Below are 18,603 nucleotides of genomic sequence, written 5' to 3' on the forward strand. Positions count from 1 at the left end.
GACAGTTAAAGCAGGAAGAATCATGTTAGGCCAGAATGAAACATGTCAGAAGATTGGATGTCGAGCCGGAGGATCGATCGATGTATCAGCAGAAAGCTTCGGGCTATGAGTTCATGCATTGGGCCAAGAAGAGTAGAAATTGTGCCAAGGAAATCGGAGTTACGCAGGTAAACTAGTCATTTACCTTTGTTGAATCTCGAATTCTGATGATGAAATCAATTAATGTGTTTATGATTTGATTTGCGTTTTGAGTAACACAGGAAGCTTCGATCAAGGAGAGATAATTAAAGTAGAAAAAAATCATGTTGGGCTGAAATGAAATATGTCAGAAGATTGGACATCGAGCTGAAGGATCGGTCGATGTATCGGCAGAAGGCTTCGGGCTATGGGTTCAGGCATTGGACCAAGAAGAGCGAAAATTACACCCAGTAAAATCGGAGTTACGGAGGTCAACTGGCCGATTGGGCAATAGGTCGCAAGAGAGGATGATGCACCGAAGATTCAGATGAAGCATCGATAAACCAATAATATGCCAGATAACATTTGATTTAGTTTTGTAATAATTGTTTAGATCGAAGTAGGTTTTAGGTGTAATTAGGTTGGAATTAGGCCAACTTAATTATGGGCCAATTTGGCCCAAGTTTAGGCTATATTGGGCCAAGTGAAAGACTCAAATAGTGACCCAAACTAGTGAAACCATCAGTGGCACTGTCTCCGAGACTGTGTCAGGCGGTGGTACCACACAGACATAGTCTCCCAAGTGGTGGTACCGCCCAATGTCAGTGTTGTAGGTGGTGGTACCACCCAACATAGGCGGTGGTACCGCTAGGACCCGAGAAACCCAAGATAAGACATTTTTGGCTCTAATTTTGAAGTCATTTAGGGTTTATAAATATCTCAGATATTCCTGCATGGAATAGTAAGAATTGAGTTAAAGATTGAGTTGAAAAAGGGAAAAAATACTTGAGAAAAATTGGGAAACTCTCTGAGGATTTAGGATTACTTATTCCTAGTATTTAAAAGTTCGTCTAAAGGGAGAAGTGAGGTCTAAGAAAGAAAGGCTTGTAAGAGTTGTCTCATAAACCCGTGAAAAGAAGAAAGAGTGTAAAATGGTAGTTGATCTTCGTTCGTTGAAAGAAGATCGTTAGTGGATGCCGGTAGCCTCGACGGAAGAGGAATTCGGAGTGGATGTAGGTCATGATGACCGAACTACTATAAAACTCGGTTTGCATTTACTTCTTACAATTTACCTTTATTGTAAACTGTCTTACTTGCTTTACTTTCTCATTACACTCTTTGGTATGTTTTAATGTTAAACTCACATTTCCGATACAAGCTTTTATCAAACGAAAGATTTTCGGACCGATGTTGTTTTTATCCACTACACTAATTCACCCATCCCTCTTAGTGTCGATTCAATCCTAACAATTGGCATCATAGCCACGTTTTTTTTTGTTTGGTTTAACAACCAAGAGAAATGATTCTTTTCAGTTTTCAAGAGAGTTACTCTATCATTCGTCCTCCTATGTTCAATGGGACGAACTACACATATTGGAAAACTCGAATGAGAGTTTCTTACTTTCTTTGGATTTAAATTTATGGAACATTATGGAAAATGACTTTCAAAAGTCTTCTCTTCTAATGAATGATTGGAATGAGTTGGAGATGAATACTTTCTCTTTAAATTCCAAGGCTATGAATGCCTTGTTTTGCGCTTTAGATAAAAATGAGTTTAATTATATTTCTATTTACGAAACGGTTTATGAGATTTGGCATACTCTTTAAAATCACACACGAAGGCACTAATAAAGTTAAAGATTTGAAAATCAAATTTTTTATGTATGATTTTGAATTGTTTCGCATGAAACCAAGCGAAACTATTATTGACATGTACACTTGTTTTACGGATGTCATCAATAGTTTAAAAGCTCTTAGCAAATGTTTTTCAAATTTTAAACTTATTAATAAATTTTTATGATCACTTTCTAAAAATTGGGATTTAAAAACAACGACAATACTAGAATCAAAGAACTTGAACCATCTTCCACTCGAAGAACTTATTGAGTATTTAATCACCTATGAAATGAGTTGTATGACACATGTTGAATATGATGAACTTGATAACAACCTTCCAAAGAATAGGAAGGATTTGAAACTTCGAACAATAGAATACCACTTGAGTGATAACTCAGGTGATGATGATGATGACTTTGAACTTCTTACTAGAAAATTTAAAAAGTTCATGAAACAATAATTAAAGAATAAAAATAAAATTAAAAAGGATAAAACAACTTACTATAAATGTAATCAGTCGAAGCACTTCAAAAGTGAATATCCACAACTAAAGGAGAAGTTGCCAAAGAAGAAGGAAGCACTCAAGGATGAATCGAGCGCATCCGAAGACAAGGAGCAAACCAATAAAATCAAGGTGTCCTTTCACAATGAGGTATGTAACTCGCCCGAAATGTATTTACCTTACCATGAAATTACTTAGTGCTTTTCATGAATTAGTTTTAAAAATCTATATATTTTATCATGACAATTACATGTTTTATGATAAAAATGTTAAAAATGTAATGCTTCTACACCAAATAAGATTAATTCTACGAATACTTAAATGTTTGTCTTGATGATTTTTCGTGATAAAGCTTATTTTTTGATTTTTAAACATTGATGTATATTTTTTGTTAGGATCGAGTCGACACTAAGAGGGGCGGGTGAATTAGTGCAGCAGATAAAATTACGTCGGTTCGAAAATCTTTCGTTTGATTAAAATCGATTTTGGAAAGATGTTAACTTGAAACATGTTCGTAAGAGTGTGCAGCTAAAGTAATAAGGAAGTATGGTAGTTTGTAATAAATGTAAATAGCAAAGCAGAAATGCAAACAAGATTTTATAGTGGTTCGATCATGACCTACATCCACTCCTAATTCCTCTTCCGTCGAGGCTATCGACATCTACTAATTATCTTCTTTCAATAGGCAAAGATCAACTACCCTTTTACACTCTTTCTCCTTTTCATGGGTTTAGGAGACAACTCTTACAAGCCTCTCTTTCTTAGACCTCACTTCTCCCTTTAGATGAACTTCTAAATATAATGAAGAAGTGATCCTAAATCCTAAGATAGTTTCCTAATTTTTTTAAGTATTCTTTCCCCCTTTTTTCAACTTAATTTCGTGCTCAATTCTTCCTACTCTATGCAGGAATAGTTGGGGTATTTATAGACCCCAAATGACTTTAAAATTGGAGCAAAAAAATGTCTCATCCCGAGTTTCCTAGGGCGATACCACCGCTTGACACCCTACCACTAGGCGGTACCACCACCCAATCTGGTGGTACCATCGCTTAACAGTCTCTTTGAGATTGTGTCTGGGTAGTACCACTGCCGAGACTGGCGGTACCATCGCTTGACAGTCTCGGAGACTATGTCACAATGGTTTTGTAAGATTATGTGGCCCTATTTAATTAAGATATATTATAGATTTTATTGGATTTTGATTATGGTTATTGGCCAATAGAAAAGAAGTCCATGTTAAAGTAGGATTCCTTAGGAGATAACCTTGATGGGAGGAACTCTCCTAATAACTTATCCTAGACCCTCTGCTCTCGCCTATAAATAGACAGGACCTCTAAGGGCTAAGAGTGCATCTAAGTAGTGCATCTGAGTGGTGCATGTGAGTAGTATCTTAACAATTGAGATATTAAGGTTTTTCTCTCAATCTCCCTCTTCCTCCTCTAATCCATCAATCTAGGTGGTCCTGTGAAAAGATAGGAAGAGAGGAGAAGAATCTAGTTCTTGTAAATCCTTACAGATTTATATTTCATATCCGAAGATGGAACGCTTGTAGATCAGATAAGGTTTATTCTTCTAAACAATAAGAAATGTACACATCGTAATATTATTAGATCCAATTTATTTGATTTCAATCTTAGCATAAAATTTTTTTCGCATTACAGATAGCATGATTACAGATTTTATGCTAACAATTGATATCAGAGCTAGGTTCTTGAGATCAAATATATTAGATCTATTATTTTTGTTTACGATGCCTGAATGATTCGTCGGATATTATTGATCTGTTTTTTCTATATGATTTGCTCTATTACTGATTATGAGCAATATATAATTTTATGTTTGATTACTTACAGCCTTCTTACAAGTGGTTCACACTCTTACAGATTTTTCCAAAAAGAAAGAGGGAGGTGAACATTTAAGCTGTTGAAAACAAGACTTTGCTAGACTTTTTCTCACTTTCTAACTACACAAAAAGGTATTATCTTTGCTGAGAATTGAGGGGTATTTATAGGCTCCAAGAGGATTCAAATTTGGGCTCCAAATTTGAATTACTTTTGGATTTCTCAGTACTGGCGGTGCCACCGCTTGTCAATGTCTGATACTGATAGTGTACTAGCGGTGCCACCGCTAGACCTCTCGGGTTTTGGGCGGTGCCACCGGCCAGTCCAGCGGTGCCACTGCATGGACTGTTCCAACTCATTGGTTGGGCTCTAAACTTGGCCCAAATCAGTCCAAACTCGGGTCCAATTAGCCCCTAACCGGTTATAGGATTAACCCTTAATCCTAACCCAAATTATATGTAAACTATGAAATTAATACATGGCCCTAAGCAAATTTTTAACCGGCGACTTCGAGTTTCCTTCCAGTGAGCTTTCCGGCGGACTTCTGATACACCCTCGAATTTTTTCCGGCGAACTCCTAGTAGGCTCCCGGTCCTGTGGTGAGTTCAACGAGTCTTTAGCAAATATCCAAACCTTCTCAGTGATCTCTGTGAACCTCCGACGATCTTTTCGACGGACTTTTGAAAACTTCGGCAAGTCCCCGATTCTTTCTCAGTTGGTTCCGGCAGCACTTCCGATGATTCTTCGGACTTCCGATGGACTCTCGAACACCCATCGAACTTGACTCCATTAAACTTGATTTATGTCTTCAAGCTATCATAGTTAACCCTACACATATAAAACACACTTCGATCTAGACAATTAATCCTAAGCATCTAATCAAGTTGTCCGACATATCATTGGTCCCTCGACGCTTCGTCTGATTCTTCGACGCATCGTCCTCTCTTGTGGCCTATTGCCCAATCATCCAATTGACTTCGCAACTCCGATATCCTTGGCACAATCTCTGCTCTTCTTGGCCGGATGCCCGAATCCATGGCCTGAAGCCTTCTGTCGATACGTCAACCAATCCACCGGCCCGACATCCAATCTTCTGACATATTCCTCCGGCACAACATGATTTTTCTGCTTTAATTATCTCATCTCAATCAAAGCATCCTACGTCACTCAAAATACAGATTAAATCATAAACACATATCAAATGGTTTCATCATCAAAATATGAGATTCAATAGAAGTGAGGTATAACAAAAGAGAGGTTGTAAGGGTTGTCTCCTAAACCCGTGAAAAGGATAAAGAGTGTAAAAGGGTAGTTGATCTTCACCCATTGAAGGAAGATCGTTAATAGATGCTGATGGCCTCGACGGAAGAGGAATCGGTGGAGTGGATGTAGGTCACGACGACCGAACCACTATAAAAATCTGGTTTTCAATTTGTATTTGTGTAATTTACCTTACTACAAACTTCCTCACTAGCTTTACTTTCTCATTACATTTATGAATGCTTTCAAGTTTAATATCTTTCCGAAACAGGTTTAATCAAAACGAAGATTTTTGAACCGACGACGTTTTTATTTGCTGCACTAATTCACCCCCCCCCCCCCCCCCCCCGCTCTTAGTGCCGAGTTCCTAACATAACTATAATAGCGATCAAGGCATAAAGCAAAATGAAGTCCCGGAGTCCGGAACGAGATTTCATTGGGAGTTCGAGAGTTCGTCGGAAGTACGGACGTTCATCGTAAGTTCTACCGGAATTGATCGAGAAGTCCAAGAGCTTGCCAAAGAAACTCATCAAAACTCGCCAAGAAGATCATTGTGAAGTCCAAGAGCTTGTCAGGAGTCCATTGGAACATTGCCGAGAGATCGTCAAAAGTTCGCCGGAAGATCGATAAAGGCTCGTTAGAAGAAACCTAGACTTATCGAACTTATTTAGCTTAGTGTATGCCTTAAAATTTATAGTTAGCACATAATTGGGTTAGAATTGGCCCAACTCAATTAGGGGCCAATTGGGCCCAAGTTTGGGCTATGTTGGGCTAAGTGAAAAATGCCTAAATAGTGACCCAATAGGTGAAATCGTCGTGGCATAGTCTCCGAGACTGTGTCAGGCGATGGTACCGCCCAGACACAGTCTCTGAGAGACTATCAGGTGGTGGTACCACCAGACTGGGCGGTGGTACCACCCAATAGTAAGGTGTCAAGTGGTGGTACTGCTAGACTGGGCAATGGTACCGCCTAGTGTCAAGCTGCATGCGGTGGTACCGCTCGTACCCCGAAATCTCTAGGATTTAAATTTTGGCCCCAAGTTTTAAATTCATTTGGGGTCTATAAATACTCCAGTAATTCCTGCATAGAGTAGCAAGAAAAATGAACAAAAAATCTATATTTCTAGAGTTGAAAACCATTATAAAATGTAGAGTCTCTCCTTCTAAAGTTTAGAGACCATTCTAAAGGAGAGTGTGAGTGAAGCTTTGTAAAAAACTGGTGTAAAGGTTCTCTCCTAAACCTATCAAAAGGAGAATTGAGTTGTAAGGATAGTTGATCTTCGCCCATTGAAGTTCCGATCATTAGTGGATGCCGGTGGCCTTGACGGAAGAGGAATCGGCGGAGTGGATATAGGTCATGACGACCGAACTACTATAAAACTCAGTTTACATTTTCATTCTTGTAATTTATCTTTACTGCAAACTGTCTTACCTGCTTACTTCTTTCACTACACTTACGAACGAGATTTGAAGTTATCTTTTTTATATTAGTTTTATCAAATGAAAAATTTTTCAAACCGTTAATTTTATCTGCTACACTAATTCACCCCTCCCCTAGTGTTGCTCTTGATCCTAACATAATTGACCGAGAAGTCTAGGAGCTTACCAAAGAAACTTGTCGGAACTCGCCAAGAAGATCATCGTGAAGCCTAGGAGCTTATCGGGAGTTCGCTAAAACATCACCAAGAGATCATCGAAAGTTCGCTAGAAGCTCACCGAAAGAAACCTAGACTAACTAGACGTGATTTGCTTAGTATATGCCTTAAGAATCATAGTTAGCATGTAATTAGGGTTAGATTTCGGAGGTAATCCCACTAACTCTGTTATGGGGTATTTGGGCCCGTAATTGGACTAGTTTGGGCTAGATTCAAGGCCCAATCATGTTGCTAGACCCTGTTTGGCAGAGGCACCGCCAGACTAGGGCGGTGGAACCAACTAGGAAACGGTCTCCCAGGTGGTTTGGGTAGTGGTACCGCCCAAATTGAGCATTGGTACCGCCGGTAGTTATTACCTATCAAGCGGTGGTATCGCCTTGTCAAGCAGTGGTGCCACTAGAGCTTAGTATTCGAGACTCTATTAGGTTGTAGTACCGCTAGATTGGATGGTGGTACCACCCAGTGTTCGAGTGTTAGGCAATGGTACCGCCCAATACTGACGGTGGTACCATCAGTACCCCGAAATTCTGGGATGAGACACTTTTTGACTCTAATTTTGAAGTCATTGGGGCCTATAAATACTCCATCTTTTTCTGAAAGCATAACAAAAGTAAAATCAAAGTATGAAAAAACTCTAAAGTGTTGGGGGTGTTAAAAGTGTTGTAAAAATGAGAAGTGTCCTCCTCCTCCCTCTCTTTAGCTTTATAATCATCCAAAAAGATGTGTGAGGCTTGTAAGGGTTATCTCCTAAACCCGTGAAATGAAGAAAGCGTTGTAAAAAGGTAGTTGATCTTTCTCCTATTGAAGAAAGACTATTAGTCGATACCGGTGACCTCGATGAAGGAGGAATCAGAAATGGATGTAGGTCACAATGATCGAACCACTATAAATTTCGGTGTGTTCATTCTTTACTATTTAATCTCCTTACTACATTCAACTTCATTACAAACTGTCAAATTCCATTTTCTCTACTCATTCAAGAAAAATGAAATGGTTTTTGTTGGAATCAAATATTTTCAATTCGATATAATTTTTTGCACTAATTTTTCAAAGGATCATATGTGTTGTTGATGTATTTTTATAATATATTTATTTTCATAGCAACCTACTATTTTATAATAGATTTGAGGTTTCGATGGAGAAACTTTTTCATTGTAACCATACCCAAAAAATATGATTTTTTTTAGTAAAAAATATTTAGTATTGTAATAATAGGGATTTGAATTCAAAGATTAAAAAAAGACTTTTTTTTATAAATTATGAATAATAAAATGATGATGGATTTTTTTATAAATATGAGATTTGACAAATATTATTTGTAATAAAAGTAGATAATAATATTTTATATTTAAAATATTCTTTAAGAAATTAATTATTTAAAAGTAGATAATAATGAAATAGCTTTCTTAATAGGAGAAAAAAAGTTTCAAAAGATCTAAGATCATTTTGTGCATATAAATTCAAAACATGGGATCAAAAGCAAGTTTACGAACTGTTTAATTCTAGAATAGAAGCAGTATTTATCAATACATTATCAAAATAAATTTAAAAAAATTAAAACTAAATAATATTAATTAAATTTATTTTTATTATTTTATAAATATTATTGGTTGTATGTCATTAATCAAAAACTCTAAAAGCAATAATGCATGGTTCAAACACTGTCTATCCAATAACAAATGAGTCCCATGTAAGAATATATTTGTTAATGATCACTTGGAGCACAAAAAGAAATACTATGGTACAAAGCTCGAAAAATATTTTATAAATATATTTTTTTTTATTTAAAGTTATGTAAAGCATGAGTAAGAATAGCACAAGGAATTGATTGTCTAGTGGGATTTAAAGCCTCTTAACAATAATCAATAAATCTGATTTTTTTTCATCAAACCTAAAGGATAAATATCCAACGATAATTAATTTAGCTAATACTTTATGATTTTTTTAATAAAAAATTAAAAAAAAAAAATGAGAGAAGAAGGATACCTAAAAATTTATGATTGATTCGTATCCGTACTAGCTTGTGCCGAATATTTTTTGTCAATATGCTTTCGGAATATTTCATATCCTGCTCGTTGAATTTGAAATTTGGTCATAATAATTACATATAACATGTGTTCGAGATTTTTGAAAGTCTCCTGGACGGTGAAGTGTGGTTTCCACTTGTCATCGGATCAAAAAGAGAGCTTAAGAGAGTTGGAAGGAGCGGGAAGAACTAAGGACTCTTAAGAGATATTTATAGGGTTTTTAGATTTTTTTTTCTTCCTAAAATACCCCTTAAAAATAACTGCTATGTGGTTATTAGAAGGGGCAAATCTTTTTTTTTATATTTTTAATTATAAAATGACCAAAATATCTTTGAATATAACTGTTTATTATGGTTGTTGTGAGGGGCAAGTCGATCATTTGCCTGTCCACCGACCATAATATATCATCATTTGAGTTTAACGATCGTTCAACACAGCCTCTTGATCGAGGGTATTTTTTTCTTTTAAAAAAAAAAATCATCCAACAGATGAAAACATCGAAACCGGAACCAAAACGCCACTCGCGGATTCCAGTTCAGTTTTGTTCAATTAAGTTCCAGTTCAAATGGAACTGTGACCGAGGCAAAACAATGGTACAGCTACAACATGTGTGTGGATTGGTCTTGACACTATGGCTATCACCAACTTTGTCTAGGGCTTGGTTGAGGCTCCTCGGCAACATAGAACTATTATTTGTTGACATTCGTGCATTAATTTTCAATTTTATGTTGTTCACATTAGTCGTATCTCATGATTTTTTTTCAAACAAAAAATATTATATTATTTCAAAATATTAGCATAATCATCATCGCCTCTAGCATTAGGCAATCGGACCATATAATGATGATATAAAAACTCGATAAGAAAAACTAAATTTGATTTTATTTATAAAATAAAAAAGAATTAAGTTATTCTAATGAATGATTTCATCGCTTAGTGTAACTTTGTTGTTGAATCCATTCCTCCGATAAGGATAATTTTATTTTCAAAAAGATTTTCTTAGATACAAGTATCTTGGAAGTGAGAAGATTTTTCCCTAATAAAAAGCAAGTACCATATCCTCTTTAAATATAGAAGGGTTAGATATGTAACTACCAAGAGCAATAATAATCCGAAAGACTATGTATAATCATAGTCAATAAATCTAATTAAAGTATGTAAATCAATCAAAAGCAAGGAAACAAGTAAATAAATAAAAATAAAATAAATTTTTAATAGATAATTCGATGGGAAACCCACCCTTCGAAGAACCATTCATCCTATTTAGCTTAGCGAAATTTGTTAGTCATTCTATTGAACAATTCTCTTCCCTTAAAAGAACCAACAAATCAAGAATATTATAAAAAATATTTCGTAAGATCGGTCCATTAAAGGTCAATTCTATTATTAATAAGTTGTATAAGAGAAAAAGGAATCAATTTTTATCGGGAGTCGCTGCACACCTTCCTCACTAGCCCCTAAATCATGATCAAATAAAGGATATATCTTACTAAATATTAATGTCTCCACTCATGAACTTGCAAAATTTAAAAGAACCAATAAGTTCTCATCTTTATGTGATGCTAGCAAAATCAAAGTTTTTCTTTTGAATAATAGTTTCTTTCTTTTCAAAAAAAATATCCGCAACCCTATTTTGGCACCATGAATTGTAACTATTAATGTACTTCGAATCAAATGTGACACACAGTATATTTTCCTACGTTAGGAATCCCAGGATATATAAAGTTTACATAGGAACTGATCTTTCCTTGCACAAGAGGTGCGGAAACTTGGTTTCATATGGAGACCCCACTGGCAACTGACACGGCCATCGACACCCAAGTCAAGCTCGACTGATGCAAAAGAATGGAACTGCACCTCTCAAATGGATGCAAAAGAAAAGATACAAAGGAAAGCAACAACAACTTCATCCCTCTTACCAGTAATCATCACGCGGTATAAAGCTCGACGGATGCCTTCTCATTATCTGATATTTGGAGACGGAAACACGAAGTTTGGCACACCTTTACCCTAATAATAATAATTGAGATCATTGGATTTATACTATTTTGATTTCTTGAACGATAACAATGAAAACCAATCTTGAGGTTGTGATTCAAGTCAAGTATGCACTCGATTTGCAATAATTTCTCTATTTTACCAATTTAAAGCTAAAGGATCGATTAGACCCTACGTCGAATTTATTAGTCTGATTAGTTCGTTAGTTTAAACCACCTATATGTTATTGTACGATAAATTATCAAAGTCTTTATTAATTAAATTAGTCAGTATTTTCAAAATATAAATTTTTAATTTTTAATTTTTTATCTTTTATCTTTTGATAAGAAAATCAGGTACATCATTACCAAACTAATGCTTCAATATAAAAATATGACTATAAAATTTTGACTTAAAAGTTGATCAACTAACTGAAGCAGCACCTAACTCATAAAGTACGTGAATCACATTGGAAGTGTATACAATTCGTTGAGAATATTACAAAGTAAAAACTAAACAAGGGAAGGGGCATAAAAACTCATTGATTGTACATGAGAGAAGCAACGAGGTCGACCTACTTTAAATATACAATATAGATTCAACGATGTAGGATTTGGACATTCATGTTGATGATCCTAATGAATCAATCTTTCCATTTATGGTAAATCTTTACTGCTGGACAAAAGAATAGTAAATTACAAATTCAATCTCGTTAGAACATGTAATCGATAAATAAAAATAAATAGTTAATGGAGGAGTTATCATTATCTTTTTCTTATATGTATTCCTAAGAAAAAGGAATTTGTCCAGTGTCATTAATTCTATTTTCTTCCTTTTCTAGGAAAACTTCATCTAGCAATCGCACCTTCCACTGATCATCAAATATTCCCCTTTTTTAGCACTAGACATTACAATGTGATGCGCAGTCCTTCGAGAGTCTCCATCACCCTAAAGGGATCGTATGATCTCTGCATCGAGAATGCTTGCATTTTGATGTGGTGACGATGATATGAAATTGGTTTAGACTCGACACAACCGTCATGTGCACATAAGAATACGAATGGTATATATATCATGAGCTACTTTTTTCTTTTACCTCATGGACTAATTTCTCTCATGATTTCTTTCTCCTATGTTTTCCACTAATGTGGTGCAATTCATAGAATCAGGGTCTTCGACTTGCTTGTTGTCATCCCATCTCCTCTCTTATCTTGGGGAGTTCCGAGCAACGCCATCCGAGATTGTTTTCTTCTCCTCCCTGAGAAGACATCATGCCTCGGTAGCTTTCTTCTCCTCCCTCCCTCTTCTTCCTCCAACTTGTGAGGGGCCATCCGAATCGAGAAGACATCAAGTCATCTGTCGATCAGCCACGATTGGACGATGAACACAGACATCCGTGACACCATCAACAAAGATCCAAGGATCTTGGTTTCTTCAAGCTGCTTTGTGACATTTAACTAATTGTATCGTTCAAAACATTTTGATCTTGTGAACGAAGTGTTAGAACCCCAAGCTTAGAACCCTAGCGGATTCTAAGCTTGGGGTTGATCTCTTTAAGGGATCGGTCTCCTTAGAATTCTACGGGAGTTCCTTCCTCTAGGTTACTGCTCAAAGACTGCTAAAAAGATTCATCTATTTTTTGAAAAACAAAAATGAATACATGATTACTTATAGGGCTTCTAAACCCCAACTCATAATAGGACTCCTACTCAAGACTCCTACTTATAACTAACTCCGAATATGACTCTTATTGAAGACTCCTACTTCTAATCGACTCCTAATGCTTCTCTTAGAAATAATTTTCAAACTAATCATAATCTTAGCCGGTCTTTTCATCTCTTTAATAAGGGTCAGCTATGTAGGTTTTATATGAATGCCCCTTTCAATGAAATGCAATTAGGACTCTCCTAGCTAGAGTCCTAACAGACCCGCTCTCTTCAAATCAACCTTGTCCTCGAGGCTGACGATCCATGAATTCTGAGAATTTGATCTTCAATTCGTCATAGTTCTCCCAAGTGGCATATTTTGCTGGTAGGTTCATCCACTACATTAGCACTTCAATAGTGGGTCGTCGTCGTTGAGTCATGATCCATCGATCAATAATGGCACTTAGCTAGGTTTGGAGTTCTTCTTGGGTAGTCATATTTGGTAGATGGTAGCTGTCGCGTTTTGTCCTAACTTAAGCTTTAAACACAACACATGGAAGACTGGATGGATTCGGGAGCTAGCGGGTAAGTCTAATATGTATGCTACCGCTCCGATACGCTCCAAAATTTGGTAGGGTCCATAGAACCGAGGTGAAAGCTTCATAGATACTCTGGTCTGGATTGATGTTTGCTTGTATGGCTGGAGCTATAGGAAGACTCAATCTCCTACTGAGAATTCTTTTTCACCTTTGTGTTGATCATATTATTGTTTCATCCTTGCTTGAATTGTAGTGAGATTATCTTTTAGCAACTTCAGCATTTTGTCTCTGTCCTGTAATTCCCTATCTACTTGTTTTACTTTAGAAGCGCTCAACACATATTTTGGGATCACAAGGGGAGGTCGACTATACATAGCCTCATAGGGAGTATATTTTGTGGATGAATAATAAGTTATATATTACCACCACTCGAACCAAGGAAGCCACTTTGTCCACTCTTTTGGCCAGTCACTGGTGAAGCATCTGAGGTATGTCTCCAAGCACCTGTTCACCACTTCAAACTGTCGTCGGTTTGTGGGTGATATGTCGTACTCATTTTCAATTTAGTCCCCTACATCTAGAATAACTCTATCCAAAATCTGCTCGTGAAGATCCTATCACGATCACTTACAATAGATCTTAGCATCCCATGCAATTTTATAACATTCTCCATAATGATTCGAGTAATACTAGAAGCAGTGTACGGATTACGAACAGCGCAAAAGTGAGCATACTTTATAAGGTGAACCACGACAAGAATTATACCTTTTCCTTGTGATGAGGAAAGCTCTTTGATGAAGTCCATTGATATATCAGTCCATATTGAGTTTGGGATGGGTAAAGGTTGCAGCTTTCCCCGACTTACCACTATCTCACCTTTATGACATTAACATACATCATATTGTGTCACAAATTTAGCAATAATAATTTTCATCCCTACCCAATAAATTTTTTTCTTAATTCTCTTATAGGTTCTAAGGAACTCAGAGTGCCCAGTCGTAGGTGTGGAATGCATCTCTTGAAGGGTGGTTTTTATGCAAGTAAAATTTGGCACAAACATAATGCATCCCTTATAGCGCAATTCTTTTGAGTCCCAACTGTAATGAGTCACAGAGCTTGGTGTTTCCTCTATTTTTTTATGATCTTACTGGTCTCCGGATCTTCCTGTCATTCCCTCTTAATATCCTCAAGGAAGCCACTGGTCGGAAGTGAAACGGCCGAAAATTCAGCTTGCTCTGGCAACCGTAAAAGCGCATCTACAATAACATTCTCTTTCCCCCTTTTGTAAGTTATTTCATAATCATATCCAAGAAGCTTTGTTACCCATTTTTGCTGCTCGGGGGAAGATATCTTCTGCTCTAAGAAATATTTTAGGCTTTTATGGTCGGTCTTAATTTGAAAGCGTCCCCCGATCAAGTATGGTCTCCATTTGGTCACCGTATGCACAATCGCGAGTATCTCCTTATCGTAAATAGTCATCTTGAGATGGGAAAGAGATAATGCCTTACTAGTATAAGCAAGGGGGTCGTCATCTTGCATTAGTACAACACCAATTCTGACTCTGGAGGCATCGACTTCAATAACAAAAGTCTTGTCGAAGTCAAGTAGAGCTAGTACGGGTGTTATCGTCATTGCGGCTTTAAGTTCGTCGAAGGCGATGGTGGTTTTGTCCGACCATTGGAAAGCATCTTTTTTCAGTAAGGAAGCAAGAGGTGCACTGATCTTTCCATAGTCTTTCACGAACTTGTGGTACTAGCCTGTTAAACCAAAAAAGCCGCGTAGCGATTTTATATTTCTCGAGGTCGACTAGTTATATATTGCTTCAATTTTGGAGGGGTCCACTATCATACCTTCCTCTGATATGATATGCCCAAAATATTCCACCTTACGTTGAAAAAAGCTGCACTTTAATTTTTTGACAAAAAGTACATGTTCTCGTAAAATCGTCAAAACAAGTCGTAAGTGTTGAAAATGACTTTCAAAAGAAGGGTTGTAAATAAGAAAACCATCATAAACTTACGAAGATAATTCTGGAAAATATCATTTATAAGGCTTTGGAAGGTGGAGGAGGCATTGGTGAGATCAAATGGCATTACCAAAAATTCGTAGTGGTCGTTGTATGTTTGAAAGGCGATTTTCGGTATGTCTTCTTCGCACACTCATATTTGATGATACCTGGATCGAAGGTCTAGCTTTGTGAAGACTCATGCTCCCTTTAATTCATCAAGCAATTCATCTACTACTGGAATAGGATATTTGTCCTTGACGATTATGCCATTGAAAGCTCGGTAATCAATGCACATTCGCCATATTATGTCCTTTTATACGAGGAGCACCGGTGAAGAGTAGGGGCTGCAACTTAGCCGAATAACTCCTATTTCAAGCATCTCTTTTATAATCATATTTATTTTCTCCTTCTAAAGATGTGGATACTGATATGGCCGAGTATTTACTGGAGGTTTGCCCGGAAGAATCGGTATACAATGATCATGCCGACGGGTAGGAGGTAGGTTGCGCAGTTCGTCAAATATATCTGAAAATTCAGCAAGCAAAGGAAGTAGGTTTGGATCTTCAATTTTTGTTGGCTCTCCCTTAGTTTGCTGCTCAAGTTATACTAAAAATCCATTGTATGCTTTGTGCAAAACCTTCTCCATTCGTTGTGTGCAAATCGTCGTTACATCGCCCCCACGTTTCCCATGCAGTATCACATGTTTCCCCTTACTGTAAACTTTAATAATTAGTTTCACAAAATTTTAAAAAACATCACCTAATGTCATCAACCATTCGATGCCAAGCACGGCCTCATAATCATCAAGAGGGAGGAGGAAGAAATCTGTAATTATCTCTTGGTCTTGTAGCAACAGTTTCACCTACGGGCACCTATGATCATACTTCAAAATCCGTCCGTCGGTGGCCTTAATGTCAAACCTGCTATAATTCTCGATAGGTAAGGCCATTCGGACAGAAACCTTGCTATTCATAAAATTATTAGTGCTCCCGGTATCAATAAGAATGGTGATAGGTTGTTGCTTCAGAAGTCCTCCCACTTTCATCGTTTGTGGGTTCGCGTAACCGACAAGGGCATACATTGTAATATCAACTAGTTGTTGTTCTTCATCCGCAACCTCTTCCTTATGCTCCTGGACCTCCTACTACATGTCTTCAAGAGGTTCAATCAGTAGGAGTGGCCCTTTTGCAGTGATGATCGTGGTTCCACGGCTCATCGCAATGCCAACAAAGACCCTTTGCTGATCGGTCACATAGTTCTTCTCTTATCAATTTTTTTGGCAGCGAAGGACGGCTGGAAGTAAAAGGAGGTTTATATGCCATGGGCCTAGGAGAGGTTCTCATCCTCCGAGCATCTTGGTTGAGCCGTTCTTCTTGAATTCAGGCGAAAGAAATCGTAACTGTCACTGTACGGGGCTACTGCGCCTTAACCTCCCCTTTTATCTCTGGCTTGATTCCTTCAATGAATGTTCCTAACAATTGATAGTCAGTCCAATCATGAGCAAGGTAGCTTCTTAAACCCAGTTTGATACTCTTGAATTGTAGAGGTTTGTTGAACTTTGTGAGTTGGCCATCGATATTTTCATACTCCATAGGTCTGAAACGATTCAGCAGTGTGTTCTTAAATTGATTCCATGTCGGAGCCCAATGATTGTATTCCAGCCAATTGTACCATTGAATAGAATCTCCTTCAAGGTGGATGACAACAATTTCCACCATAGCATCATCCGATGTTCAGTAGTAGTGAAACTAATGTTCGGCACATGAAATCCACCCTGCCGGGTCTCTTTCTTCCCATCGCGGGAAGTCCACCCTCATGCGTAGCTAAAGCATGTCCAAGGGCTGTCCCTCCTTCTCTGGAGGCCTCTCTGAACTATCTCCTCGCTGAAATTTGGTTGGACGTGTAATTTGTCCTCCAAGCGCGATTCAAGCTGCGATTCAATCCGAGATTCTGATGCTTCAAATTTGGAATCAATTGGATCTTGAGAAACCATAGCATATGCTTGTAGAAGATGTCCTTATCTTTTTTCTGTTGATGGGTTAATAGCATGGGGTGGTAGAAGGTTCAGAAAAATTAAGGATCACGAAAAGGTATTGTAATAGATTTTTACGTCTAAAGTATAATAGTTTGGACGTAAAAGGTCAATGGTTTATATTGAGAATTTTTGACGAAACCAAAGGAAAATCCGCTGTTAGGAAGTGTCAAAGCTATTGTAAAAATTTCATAGAGATTTAGACAAAAAAAACATAGTAGCAAGATCAAACAAATTGTGCTATGCGGTTGGAATTCTGCAGTGCATCTTTCGTCGTAGAGATAAAAACTTTGCGACAAAAAGTTTTTGCAGCAATATATGAACAATTATTTTTTAGATTTTTGAATAAGGATAACTAAATTACAACAACAATAAGGTAGGAAATCATAACCTATTGTAATTCACGGGGAGATCAAAGGATGATCCGCGGTGGTGGAGATGATGATGGAATTCAACGACGATCTTTTAAGCAATTGTGGGAATTGCTTTGGGCAGTTGTGGAGGACTAATGGATGATTGTGGAAGGACACTGCTTTGATACCAAGTGTTAGAACCTTAGCGAATTTTAAGCTTGGGGTTGATCTTTTTAGGGGATCGACATCCTTAGAACTTTATAGGAGTTCCTTCCTCAAGGTTACTGCGCAAAGACTGCTAAAAAGATTCATCTATTCCTTAAGAAAAGAGGGTGAATACATGACTACTTATAGGGCTTCTAAACCCCAATTCCTAATTGGACTCCTACTCATAACTCATACTTCTAACCAACTCCTAATAAGACTCTCTCATACTTCTAACCAACTCCTAATGCATCTCTAAGAAGCAATCTTCAAACTAATCCTAACCTTAGACGACCTCTTCACCTGGGTCGATTAGGTAGATTTTACATGAATACCCCTTTCAATGAAACTCAATTAAAATTCTTCTAGCTAAAATCCTAACATGAAGCCCATCCACTTAGGGGACTAACCGGAACAATCATAAGTTTCACACCGACCCTAAATTGATAAGGTTCAACGCCATCACCATCCACAGTTGATTTCATGCGGCTAACCCGCTTGGCATCCATGGTATCGGATTGTCCATCATGCACTATCCATAGCGTAGGACTGTCCACCATCCACCGGAAAAGTTGGTATCTGTGATGCCTTCTGAGCAACGTATGTCGGCTATACAAGGGACGTTATATATCAAGGAACATAACCCAATGATTCTTTGGTTTTACACCAACTCTGGGTAAAGAACTAAAGAAATCTACCAAAACAATTGTACCACATATCGGACAAATAAAAAAATGGCTTCAAGGGGGACAAAATTGCGCCCCG

Source organism: Musa acuminata, chromosome BXJ3-10 (genome assembly GCF_036884655.1).
Source record: "Musa acuminata AAA Group cultivar baxijiao chromosome BXJ3-10, Cavendish_Baxijiao_AAA, whole genome shotgun sequence".
NCBI classification, from domain to species: domain Eukaryota; kingdom Viridiplantae; phylum Streptophyta; class Magnoliopsida; order Zingiberales; family Musaceae; genus Musa; species Musa acuminata.